A 14,756-nucleotide genomic window follows, 5' to 3' on the forward strand; every position below is an offset into this window, starting at 1 on the left:
TTATTTATAACCAGTTATTTCCTATAAAAATAATTATTTTTTATTAAAATAAGTTTGTTTTCGCTATAAATAGTCAATCTCATTAAAATAATCCGTCATAAATATTCGTTTTACTTGTAGTGAATTAGGCCATGTCATAAATATCATTAATTGTGAGTTTGCTTTTGATAATTAAACAGTATATGTGGCAAATTATTGAGATGCAGATTTCAATATTTCTTTAGACAGCAAGATATATGGGCCGTGCATTTTTCTTTTCAAGGGGGCTCTACTTTGGTGTCTTTTCAGTATAACGTTGTGTTCCTGACATGTGGTCTGCATGTATATTTTAGGTTATCTTAATCTACATTTTTTTTCTTTAACTGCGCTTTATGTCTAGGCCAGGGATTCAAGAATGTTAATGGGAAAACACATGCGTGCATGCATGGCAGATGATATTTATATATACACTTTCAAATGGGAAAAAGTAATAAACCTAAATGAAAGGTGGGATATGTGGCATTTTCGTATGCTCATGAAGAGGCACAAAGACACATCTTGATCACATTTAATGGATTCAGTTCTAATAGAAACCACACCTGCATGCCAGACAAAGTCTGCAATTTAAATTACAAGAGTAGCTAGGAAGGAGAAGAAGAATAATAAATGTTTTGAGTATTAATTATTTGGTCCCAAATATCGATCGAACGACAGGCCAACCAGGAGTGGTAGTGAAATCTACTAAGATTAATTTTAATTAAAACAGGCAGCTTATTAGCAATGGGTGCTCACTACTGATCAAGTGTTATTTATTTCATATATATATAATACACCAACCTGTTAGCTCAAACGGTCACCTTTCCCCGATCGAGGTGCAAGCTAGGTTACTGTTACTGGTGGTGTGCATGCAACTGTCCGTATTTATGAACAATATATATATACATACATATATATATATATATATATGTTGATGGTCCAGGCATGGCTTTTATACTATTTTGTATTTGCATATATACCTCATGATGATAATTCTCCATTTTTGTTTCTTTTATGGTCAGAGTGGGGGCCACCTATATAATATAATATATATCCTTTTCAACTGGAAAATTCCAGTTTTCCGAACGTTGGAATTATCTAAACTCGAGTCACATGTATATACCAGTTGATCAGTTTTTAGTAGGCGAAAATCTTTTCATCAGCTACTGTACTAAACCTCACACCCCACCCACACTTTACGTGTCAACCATATCTGCATTTTTAGTTTTTCCTTCTCGTTGAATCAACCAGACAGCTTGATGAGAGAGAGTATGATGAGATCGAGCGACAGGTCGGAGAGAGAGAGCGGGGTTTGATGAGAGAGAGCTTGATGATAGAGAGAGGTCGGAGAGAGAGAGCTTGATGAAAGAGAGGTTGAAGAGGGAGAGGGGGGTTTAATGAGAGAAAGAGCTTTAGAAGAAAGAGAGGTCGAAAAGAGATTGAAGAGAGAGCCGTAGATGAGAGAGATGGGTTGGATTCGGTGATGAGGGTCTAACATTTGAAAAAATAAAAATAAAAAGTCGTGTGCAGTGTAGAATGGAAAACAGTTGCTGATGTCTCTTATCTCCACATATTAGGCGGGCTTCTAGTGCAATCAGCTATTTTTTTTTAAAAAAAATCAAAATTTTTTAAATATTTAAAAAAGTGTACAAATCATTAGTAGTAATTTTTTTAAAAAAATATTAAAAATAAAAAACAAAATATACTAACAGTCAAACTTAAGAGACAAGTATTCAAAGGGATATATACTAGATACTAGATAGTTTTTTCGATCCATATATATTTTCTTTCCGATTATAATACAAGAGAAAGAGAAAGAGATTGAGTAATGCTATATATAATCGTAAAGTGTATAATTATCATATAATTATTTTGAAAAAAATAAAATTTATTATTAAAAATTAATTTATTTTTATGTGAATTTTTTATTTATTTATTTTTTTAAAATAACTATATAATATTTATATATTTATAATTACAATTATCATTTCTCGAAGAGATTATAAGTACCAAAAGAGCCAAAGCCATAGACGGCTAATATCAATTTATGACCTAAAATGCCTTTGTATATGATTGCAGTAATCGTAGAATAGGGCCCAAGCTGAGAGTACTGGAAAAGATTGATGCTCCCTTTTTTTCTTTTTCTTTTTTTTTTTTTAATGAAAATAGTCGAATATGTTAAACAAACGGGAATCTCGCATATTCTCTTAAGACCTGCGTAGTTTTTTTTTTTTTTAAGTGAATCTCACCTTAAAAATTTTTTAAAAATATATTAGTTTTAATAAAATTTACTTTTTTACAAAGAAAAATTTTATATACTACGCTAGTATTTTATTTTTATCTAACTATATAAGATGTGTGATATTTATTACCATTGAATATTGACTCTTTATTGGATGATTCTTTAAGAGCATCCACATTAATCTATGTATATACATATGCATTTACATATACATATGTAAAGTCATATTTACATAATATGAGCATAAATTCATCTATATTGATTTATGCATATCTATATATTTAGCTAATTATAAACAGTACTTATCTAAATTTGAAGAGCTACTATTCACTCTACAAAATGTATTTTAATAATTATTTCTCTCTCCTCTCACTCTCTCTCACAATCATTTCCTCTTCTCCCTTCTTCAACAACACAACAAACATTCCCCTGTACATTTGTTTTATTACTATAATATATTATATTTATTTTCATTTTATTATATTTTTAATATAATATAGAAAAAAATTATATTTTTTATTATTGCATTTGTATTATTAATGTCAAATGTATGTAATAGATGCTAATTGTAAAATATATAAAAACAAAATTGGTTTTAGAAAAAAATTAATAATAATAATAAAATATTATTATTTTGTCTCAAATATACATAAGTCAATATGAAAGTTTTGCTTGAATAGCAAAATGGAAATACAAAAGAGGTGATATTACATGATATACATATGCATAGATCAATGCTAATATTCTAACATTCAATAATGATAAATATATCATATCTTACATAATGGAGTGAAAATAAAATGAGAGTATAGAATATAACATTAATCTTTTACAAAAAGATCCGCCTGAAATTTACTTATACTTAACATTATTCTTAATTTATTATTTATACCCCTTCTTTGTTACAGCATTTGATCTCTTTCTTTTCATCGTCAGAAAACACGTACATACATTGTGCACCCTCCATGTCCCATGCATCTGAAACGTGAGACAACACTACTACACTATGGTTTTCTTAATGGCTCCTATATATGTGTCTGCATCCTATGATGGGTACGGACATTACAACATAATTATTTTTTAGTGATAGTTAGAAAATTGTAACAGTCTCTAAATCGTCATTAAAAAAAAAAAATTTGTGACGGTTTGAAACCGTCACTAAAAAAATATGAGATTTTTTTTACGTTCCAGCGTATGGAAAATTTATGTTTGAACGTCACCTAGACGTTCGAACATTGTGACTACTTACGTGCGAACGTGAAATGTTTTGGTACCAACATTCGATCATTAGTAATTAACGTTCGAACGTGAAATGTTTTGCACCAACATTCGAACGTTAGTAATTAACGTTCGAACGTTAATTGTAAATTTAAATTAAATATAACTCTAATTTAAAAATTATGTAATTTTTATTGTGTATAATTTGTGAACAAGTCTAAAAAATTGACTTGTATATAGTTATATACACAATTTATAAAATATATATATTTATGTTTATATATATTTGAAGTGCAGTGATTTAGTATTAAAGTTGGAAAATAAAACAAAAAAGAACACTGAGAATTGAAATTAAAAAACTATAGAAATGTTGTATAATATTTTTCCTTACATATATTAAAAGCAAAATATAAAATATAATATAATTTCGTAAACAACACTCAGATGATAGCGTTGTTCGTGAAATTCATACTCCATATCTCTTCAGTCAAGGTATCAACCTTGTCATCGAGGATACCTACACGATGGGCTATCTCTGCGACAGACGCCTCTAGAGCCCCGAGCGAGCGATCGATCGGTCTTATGATCTATATGCGCAGTTAGCTGTAAGATCACCGCATCAATCCAAGTTGGCCGTGCATCTCCCTCAAATGTACTCGTCGGCTGCTGACTACTACTCCCCGCACCTGGCTCAAGCTGCGTTGGAGGAACTTGATCCTCTACAGGGGTGGCTGACGTCCACTCGCCTGTTCAATGCTACGTCGATGCGTGGTCATGTCGAGGGAGTTCATCCGATCTTTGACCCGCTCCTCCGGCTGGGTTGGCACTCTCCGAGCAAGTAATAGCCTGCTGATCAGGACACCGTATGGAAGATTGTACGTGGAAACGATGCTCACCTCGTAAGGGATCCCCTCAAAGATATGCAGTGGCAAATCAATGGGATCTCCACGTGCCACTCGTATAAAAAACTGTGCCCAAAGCCGACTAAATGTGATTTTATGTGCCACAGGATCCACGTTTGTTGCAACAATAAGGTGCAACATGCGGAAGAAAGGTAGCAGATGGTTTTGTTGAAGGCGTTATTCCTCTCAATTTGCATACGGTCCCTCCCGGTGAGGATGTAGAAATCCTCGTCTCGATCATCATCCAAGCCTCGAGTCCAACATCCTCGACCTCTGACCGGTCTGCATCTCTGGTTGATGTTGGCTCAAATGGGCCAGTAGATAATGCAGAAGTGCCTACATCCTCACGGGGTGTAGCATGTGCAGATGTAGATGTGCGAACCATGCCTAGAGAGTCAGTCGTAGTCGATGTCTCAACTTTTCGACGAATCACGAGGTGCTCGGCGATGACATCTGGTGAAATTTCAATGGAAACACAGCGTATAGTCATAGTGTGAGAGGATTCGTCCTAAGGCATGTCACACATCCCCATATAGAACTCCTGAACCATTGAGGGGTATGCATTCCCCCTCAATGTGCAGATATTTCCCCAGCTTCTACTGACGAAGATATCTCTAAGGTTCGTCTGCTCCCATTTGAATTCGTCGAACTTATTGATCAGGACCTCTCACTCCACTATAACAGTGCGAGCCCCAATGCGAGCAGTATCCTGAGTGGCTCATTCACTCCCTCGTTTCCTGGTATACAAAGGATGAGTCATATCTTGAAAATAGAAAAGGAAAAAAAATTATTTAAACCGTTCGGACGTGTATCTTTTACGTTCACACGTAAAACATATACGTTCACACGTAAAACATATACGTGCGAACATATAACATACACCTTTGAACGTAAGTAGTAAATAAATTTAAATGACGTACATTCGGAAGTTTATATTATACGTTCGAATGTATGGGTTTTACGTGCAAATGTAGTTACGTAAAGGATGCACGTTCGCACATTGAAGCATAAATAAATTTAAAATGTAGTACGTTCGGACGTTATAATTAAACGTTTAGACGTAAATGTTATGAAAAATAACATTTGAATGTAAAAAAATATATGTTCGAACGTAGAAGACATAACGACTATGTAATTGAAATGTTGTATGTTCGAACGTCTTGGTGAAACATTCAAATGTTACGGCACAGAACGGCTGAGTCAACTTAGCCATTATTAAAATCTTGAAAATCAAGTTACAAGGTTCTAAATGCCGAAATATCATCGTAGAAATGAAGTATACACTTAAAGAAAATTTTCTATAGTGACTATTTGGCTAATGGCAACCCGTGGTGGCCGAAAAATGAAGCTAAAAATATAGCCACCACTTGACTCGTTTTAAACAAAACCGAACCCAAATCTCAAATAAAATACATGTTAGAGGTTAAAAGATGGATACCTACCTTTTAGTGACCGTTGTGGCGGGGTTTGACGGCAGCGATGACAGAGGAGTGGCGGCGTGCAAACGGGAATGAGTACAAAATGGTGAAAATGACGTTTCGCCATTCTGTTTTGGGCTTATATACATGAAATGTTCGAACGTAATTCTTAGTACGTTCGAACGTTTGTCGATTGATTTTCCAAAATATTGACTATAATATATTATATTATTAATATATGTTATATATTATAATGTATACTATAACATATAGCATACTATATCTAATATTATATTATAATATATATAGTATATTATAGTATATATATAGTGTATTATATTATATATTATAATATAATATCTAATATATTATATATATAGGATCCATTATAAACTAATGATCTTTTTCATATTATTTTTCTCTAGTACCTTCTAGTTATCATACACCCAGATCTATTATTATATCAATTTCTCAAAATAAATCTCAAAATTTTGACAACAAATCCAAGAATCTAGACACACAGATTCGGAAAATTATTCCTGAAAATATTATTGATATACCAATATATACTGTTAATCATCCAGATAAGGCATCTACCTCTCATAATCCTGAAAATGAACCTTCTTCTCCAACCTATTCATAGCTGATATAGAGATGATTCCCAAACATACACCTTGAGTAAAGAAGAATTTAAAATTAACAAAGAATATCTTAAACAATATTCTATGAAAGAATAAAATAGTCACAAAAGATTAATATTTTTCTTGAGTCTTACAAAAATAGAAAGAGATTATATTCAAGAAAAATATTATGAGTACTTAGAAGGAATACAAATTAATATACATTTCTTTACATAGTTTGAAATTTATAAATCAAATCAATTATCAACTATAAACAAGACTACTAATCAATGGATTAAAGAAGAAAATAATTAAAATATTTGTGAAGAATATCCTCCTTTTGAAGCCATTAAATTCAATCAAAGAAATACTCAATCCATTACCTCTGATGGATTTCCAAGTCTGTTCGATCTAGAATTAACAAATTATGACTCTCAGATGATGTGATTTCAAAAAATTATTACTATATAGACTATATATATATATATAACACTCTTATATATATAATACACTATATATATATTTACAAGTAGTTAGAAATGATGCTCAAATATAGACCCTAAATAAAGAAGAATTTAAAATTAACCATCTCTTGCAAGATGCAGGGTAACATCTATATATACACACTCCTTGCGCTTGTTATATACATCTCTATCTACTGTGCATGATGTTTTTGCTGCATAAATTGTTGGAATATATATATACACAAGATTAGTATATGTAATTTCTAACTGACATTGTAATGATTATCCTTGATTATGCCTCATTTTATTGAATATAACTTTGATCATGACAGTATTCTTGATAGGGAAACTGATGAGCTTCCCTCAGTGGGCATGTTTGTGACAACTGCGGACCCTGTGCTAGAACATCCTATCATCACTGTAAACACAGTGCTCTCTTTGTTGGCAGTAGATTACCCATGTTACAAGAAATCAGGCTTTTTCCAGCGCTCAAAATCGTCGCAAATACATATAATATTCGTTGCATTTGATTATTTTCGGCAATTTATAAATTGCTACACGTTTGACGAAATCTTAAAGCCGTTTTTGATCAATTTCGGCGATTTTAAAAAAGCGTCACAAAAAATATTATTTCCGGCGATTTTAGTCTGTCGCAAATGTTTCAAAAATTGATGGAAATGGCCTTTCCGTTTTCCATATATGGCGATAAGTACCGTCACAAAAAGTTAATAAATCGCCGCAAATAATCATTGTTTTTTCCAGCGATTTTAAATTATCGTCGTCATTAAGAATTTTCAGCAGTTAAGTTTCGCAGCAAAATACTATTTCCAGCGATTTAATGTCATCGATAATAACTTAATGCAATGAAAAATTTATTTCAGGCGAATTTTACTCGCTGGAAAAGGTATTTCAAAAAATTAAAAAAAAACCACAAAACGGTATAGAGAAAAAATATTATACACATCCAAGTTTTGCAAGCTTCATAGTTTTACATTACACTATGGATTGCACTAATATTCTTTTTACATACTAAAAAAATATCCAAAGTCTATAGTAACTTAAATAAAGAACACAAAATCTATAGTAACTACACTAAGAACTGCACCAAAACTAAGAACTCCATAAAAGCACCAAGCCATTAATGAGACTGATTTGCAGCAACTAAATCAAACCAGAAAGAGGCTAATGATAGATGATAGCTTGTGTAGACCAGAAACCGAAAATCATCATCAACTAAACTTGGTTTCAACAAAAGGAAAAGAACATGTTAGTCATGAGCGGAAGAAAAGAGCAAAGTGCCATTCATGGTTTTCCAAACATCAATGCACTGTCCTGGAATAGCATTCAAAACAAAAAACATATAAACAGATACCCATTCAACCGCTGTTATCTACCCCTAAGAAATTTATCATTTTCCTGCCAATAAAACTTGAAAACTTCTCAAAATTGAGGTTTCAAATTTCAAATAATCTCACACAATGAAAAATGGGTCCTATCCTTGTCCAGAGTTCGGACCTCATCCAAATTTATCGACAACCATACACTTTGCATGCAGCAAACAGATACAACTCATAGTACGCAAAAGAAAGAAAGAAAGAAAAGGAAAGAAAAATAAGGGGCAAAGAACCAAGTCAAGCCTACCATATGATATAAGTGATCCCAAACATAGCTCAAATTTGGATGTGCATTAAATAAAAAATATAATGCACATCCATATTATGTTCACTATGAAATTCCTGGATGGCCACACAAATCTCAAGCTACATAAATTGCAATTTAGTATTTATATCAAACATTTATATCAAACAATAATGAATCAACTATATATACAACCACACCACCTTCTATAAACTAAATTCGATTCCCACATCTTTTCTTTTTTCACATTACGTAGCTCCTCTTAATACATGTGCAAACTACTAAATTAAAAAAACACCCAAACAAGAAAGAGAGTGAAAGGGTGCTCACAATCATCACACCAAGTGAAGGTGCTTATTCCTGGATAAACCAAAAGATGCTTATTCAGTGAAAAGATAGTCTATTGCATAAATACACACTCAGAGCATTAATACCCACTCACTTGTGGCAAAGAAATATTATCTTGTAAATTAATACACACTCAGGCAATCCCACTCTACCAAACAGATCATAAACCAATCAAATCATGTTGGGGAAGTTGAGCAGTAGAAGAAAAAGAAGCATCATGATGCCAATTACTGCTCCAAAAAACTTATTAATCATCAGCTAATTATCCATGCATAGTTCTTGATAAACTCAAAAATTACAGCAATTACAGCAAGATGTAGTTCTGTATGAACCAAAATTCTAATGAAATCCTTAGTTGTTTACTTAGTTATTAGCCTGAGTAGAAGGTAAAAAAATGCAGATTGATTTCTACTAGTTTAACACAAAAATGGAGGCCTAAACAAAATTGAAAAGTGATTCAAACAGAGGAAGAAGTATAGTTAAAACTATAGCATAACATTTTTGCTTAAACTGTACAGCATGGAACAAAACAATGCAGAAAATCATCTCACCTCTTCAAGCAGTAGATTGCACCAATTATGCATGCATCTACCCAAAAATTGAGTTATGTAAAGCATGCCCAGAAATCTAAAGCATACCCCTGAAATGTAAAGCATACCCAAAAATGTAGTAAATGAATAGCAGAACATAGAGAAATTGAGTTATATAAAGCATACCCTTGAAATGGTCCCTACAACTCCAAAAATTAGCAAGAGACCAGCATACTGGTTTTTATCCCCAAGAAATTCAAGGCCATGCGAAAGCATTAGTAGTCTATATTGTAAAGACTGTGTAGTACTTGCAAACTTTTTGTACACATCTATTCAATTAGCCTAGAAGTAACTGTGAAAGCTACAAATAAAAAATAAAAAAGAGAACTTACAGCAATAGGAATGATTGCTATCTTGGAATAGAAATTTGCACAACCACACCCATGGCAAGCCTTATGATAATATCCTCATTCTCTTTATGGAAGCATGACCTAAAACCAAATTTATACTGTAATTTGAAGCAAAGTTAGTACAGGAATTTAATACACTTATAGACTATAGTTTATGCTAAAAAGAAAGAAGAAGAAGTATAAGTTGAAGAAAAACTCAAGAGACTAGGGGCTGCAAATTGTTGTTGTTATATCCTGTACAAACCAAAATTGTGAAAAGCACAGTACCGTTATAAAACTCATAATCAAAAGGAGATCAAATGGTCAAATTATAATCAAAAGATCAAAAGCAGCTGCTGCATGCATATAATTAAGGATGATCTTCATCTTCTTTAAAATTCTCAACCTTCCTTGACAGAAAACAACATATTTATTTAGATAAAAGATTCAAATTTCAAATTATCATCAACGAAGCTTTTCATTAAAAAAAAATCAAAGAAATATCATAGCCAATATCCCTCTCACTTGGCATTCCCTTTTCTTTTATTTTCTTTTTAAAAGAAACTTTGTTTTCTCTATGTTTAATCGTACCTATAATGCCAGAAAATTAGTGTGATTTATTAGTGTTAAACAAAGTTGAGAAAATTAGTGTGATTTATGAATAAATTCTTGTGTATTCATGGTTTTCCAAACGTTGAATACACAAGAATTTATCAGGACCTATCATTAAAACAAGAAAGCATTCATATTAATAATGGGAAAATCTTATTCATGTTTTCAAGTTCTAACAAATAAAAATAAAATCTATCTTCATATATCCCTTTTGCCCCAAACTAGAAATTAGACATCAAGTTCATCAGCACGCACCAAATCTAGGTTCAAAGCCATAATTGAAAAATGCATGATATCAATAACCCATATACAAACTAGCAACCCCACAGATAGTTCTACAGTACAGGTACAAAACACAAAACCCAATCTTCAAACGAAACTAAACCAAGAAATCAAGCAAAGATAAAAGGAATGAAAAGAACCCATATGTGAAAACCGAAGGCAATATTAGGGGTGGTCGTGGTGGTCGCTTGGCGTGGAGTGGTGGCTCGGGAGGAGCACGGCGGTGCTGAGGAGAGCTGGTGGTCGTGGGTTGCAAACAGAGCAAGGGAGAGAGGGAAGGCCTCAGGCTGCTCAGCTAGGCGTGGAGGAGAAGGGGACTCCTATTGAGGACTGTCGACGGCGTCGAGGTGTGGATGGTGGCGAACGGCGCCCCCAGCGGTGGCGATATAGAGAAACCCAAGAGAGAGAGAGAGAGAGAGAGAGAGGTGAGGCCAGATTTGGAGAAAAAACAAGAGATCAGCGTGGGGGCTGGGGGAAAAGGAGGGGGTGGCCGTCGAGGTGAGGTGGCGGGGGTGTGGTGGGGTCGTTGGTGACGGGCTATGCGTGGCGGAGGCTTGAAGGAGAAGATCTGAGGGATTGGGGAGAGAGGGGGGAGAGAGGGCTGGAGGGAAAGAAATTAGGGGAAAACATAACCCTCGTGTCTTAAATTTTATTACCTTTTTCGGCGATTTTCATTCGCCGCTAATAAGTTTTACTTTCCGAATATGTTTTTACAGCGATAATGTTCGCCACAAATAGCATCAATTACAGCGATTTTTCTAATTGACGGAACTATAACAACATTGCAGTTAAAAAGTTTTTGTTGCGGCGACAAAAATCGCCGCTAAAGGTAGAAAAGTCGCCTCAAAAAGTGAGGTCTAAATTTTCTTCCTCCATTTCCCAACATTCCACTGGAAATTAAGCGGCGACTTGAAAATCGTCGGAAATAAGGTATATTTGCAGCGATTTATGTTGTGACGATTTTAAAATCGCCGCAAAAGGTCTGATTTCTTGTAGTGCCAGCCCACAAGCTTGCTTGCTATGTCTCGGATGATGGTTGTTCTCCTCTTACTTACTATTCCCTTGTCGAAGCTTCAAAGTCTACCCAACTTTGGGTACCATTTTGTAAGAAGTATGATATTCAAGTTAGAGTTCCTTTTGGATACTTTTCCAATGATCCTGTTATAATGCGCAATGATAGCACAAAGGAGTTCCAACATGAAAGGAAAAGGATGAAGGTAATAATAATTAATATTCATTAATATACGTACCTGGCGGAGTTTGAAGATTTCTAAGTACTTACTAATTTGGTATCTCTTAAAGAGCCTAGCTGTTTTTTGTCTTTATCTCATGTAGGAAGAGTATGAGCAGCTTCGCCACAAAATAGAGGTTGCGGTCCAAAAATCTGTGCCACCATGTGATTTTATTGGGGATTTCGCATAATTCTCTGGTGTAGAACACAAAAACCATCCAACTATTATCAAGGTAAGTAACTCATTTTCCATTTGACTTGGCCAACATATACCTATTTATATTAATGTAATCCCACCAACTAATTACCGTACGCGGTGGTTATCATATTTAAGGGTGCAGCTACTCCTCAATTCCATAAGTTTGCCCTCCCAAAGTTATATCATTAGTAGGGTTGTGCAAAAAACCCGTTAAACCGAGCAACTCGTCTGAACCGATCAGATCCGTCCGATCAAATACGGTTTTGCTTCGGTGTCAGGTTGAACCCGATAAATGATGGGGCAGACCGACTCTTAACATTCTTAAGTGTTCAGACGAAAATCCCTAGCGCAGCAATCCATTTCTGAAAATGAAAAGAAGCTTTTTGTTGACGTTGGTTATAGTGGCGGCCTCGTCCGTTGGAGTTGTTACGTTTCTTTTGATTCTTCTGGTTTGGCGGTGTTTTTGTTTCAGAGAACGTAAAGATTTCGCACCAAAAGCTCCAAGCTTTCGAGCAACAATTGAGAATTATGCAAGAGTTCAACAAATAGTGAGTTTAAATCATCAACCTCGACACTCAGATGTCAGAAGAAGAGGGAATCAATACACTTTCGCACGAGGGGTTTCGGTGAAACCTCTGTTTAGTTGGGTTGATCATCCATCACTGGTTAACGATGCCGTCGAGAATGGATGGTCTCAATTTGCTTTCACCGGCAACAAATCCTCGATGACAAGATCAACGTTGATGGGTTTCTGCACTGTCGGTGATCAGGGATCGAGACCGAGGCTGAAAACAGTGAGCATAAGCCAACCTTCCATGGCTGCTGCGTCTGTAGTTAGGGCAGAGTTCTTCACCACCTCCCTCCTCCGCTCGCCATTTCCCACGTTCCAAATCTCCTCTCTGCCCCCAAAAACTTAAGTGACTTGCAACAAACAGAGTGATTTAGATATCTTTTCAGTCCCTTTTTGTTTGTCTGAGCTTTAATTAGTCAAGAGTGTAGTGATGTTGTGCGAATGCTGAGCGGATTTGTTTTCGCCCCAACCCGACTATTACGGGTCGCGTTGTTTTGGGTATAGTAGGCAGACGGATCGGGTCGAGGCCAAACCCAGTACGGGTTGGACAGTGTGCAGGCCTAATCATTAGTGTAATTTAGTTTTCCTTTTTCTTTCAAATATTTTATAAACGTCTTTGAATATTTATTTTTAAAAATATACTTAATTATTAAAATAAAATACAAACGGTCAAAATTAGTGAGAGAACAAAATTAGAGCCCTACTTTAGCGCCATTTTTTGTATGTCATACATGACGGCCTCCAAACTAATTTCATGTGAAAAATCACAGGCCCAATAAATCTTAACTTTTGTAACGAGCTCAAAATACCCTCATTTTGAAGTCATCAAGTTCAACTGATAAATACTCAAATATTGGCTTCGCACCTTCTAGTTATCATAAACCCGAATCTGTTCTTACATCAATCCCTTAGAAGAAATCTCAAAATTTTGACATTAGATCTTTTGACACCAGATCCCATAATCTTGACACACAAATTAGGGGAATTATATATAGACTATATATATATATATAGTGTATCATATATATTATATATATAGACTATACATTATATATAATACTATATATATATATATATTATATAGTACTATATAGTACTATATATATAGTGTATTTTATATATATAAGTTTTTTTGTTAGTTTTATTAATTATATATTATTGATTCATATATATAGTATATATATATATATAATATAGTATATATATATAATATAGTATATATACTATACTATAATATAGTATATAGTATTAGGGGTGAAAACCGACCCCTTTGGTTTGATTTTTGGGCAAAACCGACGCCGACCGACTGGTAATTTGCGGGGGAGAAAACCGGCCAAAACCAATTGACGGGGAGGAGACACACCGGCCGAAACTGTTGCTTCATTTCTCTGTTGGTTCACGGTCGCGGACCGAGCTTCCTCTAAGAGAGTAGAGCGAGAAACTGTTGCAGAGGAGAGAGAGAGAGAGAGAGGATGAGAGCTGGTAAGAACGCGAGGAAGAAGACGAAGCTATTTTGAAACGACGCCGTTTGGTTTAAACGAAACGGCGTCGTTCTACTTAATTTTTTTTTTAAATCGTTATGAATTAAACGACGCCGTTTGGTTTGTTTAATTCCGTTTGGTTTAATACCAAACGGCGTCGTATAATTTGTGTTTAAAACACAACTAAGATTTAAAACGACATCGTTCTAAGTTCAAAATATATATATAAAAAAATAGTTTATTTAGTCGGCCGGTTCAGCGGTTTTAATCTGGTTCGAACCGACACTGAACCGGCCGATATCGGTTTTCTCTATTTGCTGCCGCACGTCGACCGGTTCTCCACTGATTTCGGCCGGTTCTGAGCTCCAGCGGCGGGTCTGAGTCGGTTTAGATCGATTTTTCAGTTTTTTGTACAGCCCTCTATAATATAGTATATATAGTATACTATATATAGTCCAGATTACTCACCCTGTCATCCACCTCTCATAATCTTAAAAATTAACCTTTTTCTCTAACATATTCACAATTGATTAGAAATGATGCCCAAATATACACCTTGAGTAAAGAAGAATTTAATAAGTAACAAAAAATATCTC

Source organism: Juglans regia, chromosome 2, assembly GCF_001411555.2.
Source record: "Juglans regia cultivar Chandler chromosome 2, Walnut 2.0, whole genome shotgun sequence".
Classification (NCBI taxonomy): domain Eukaryota; kingdom Viridiplantae; phylum Streptophyta; class Magnoliopsida; order Fagales; family Juglandaceae; genus Juglans; species Juglans regia.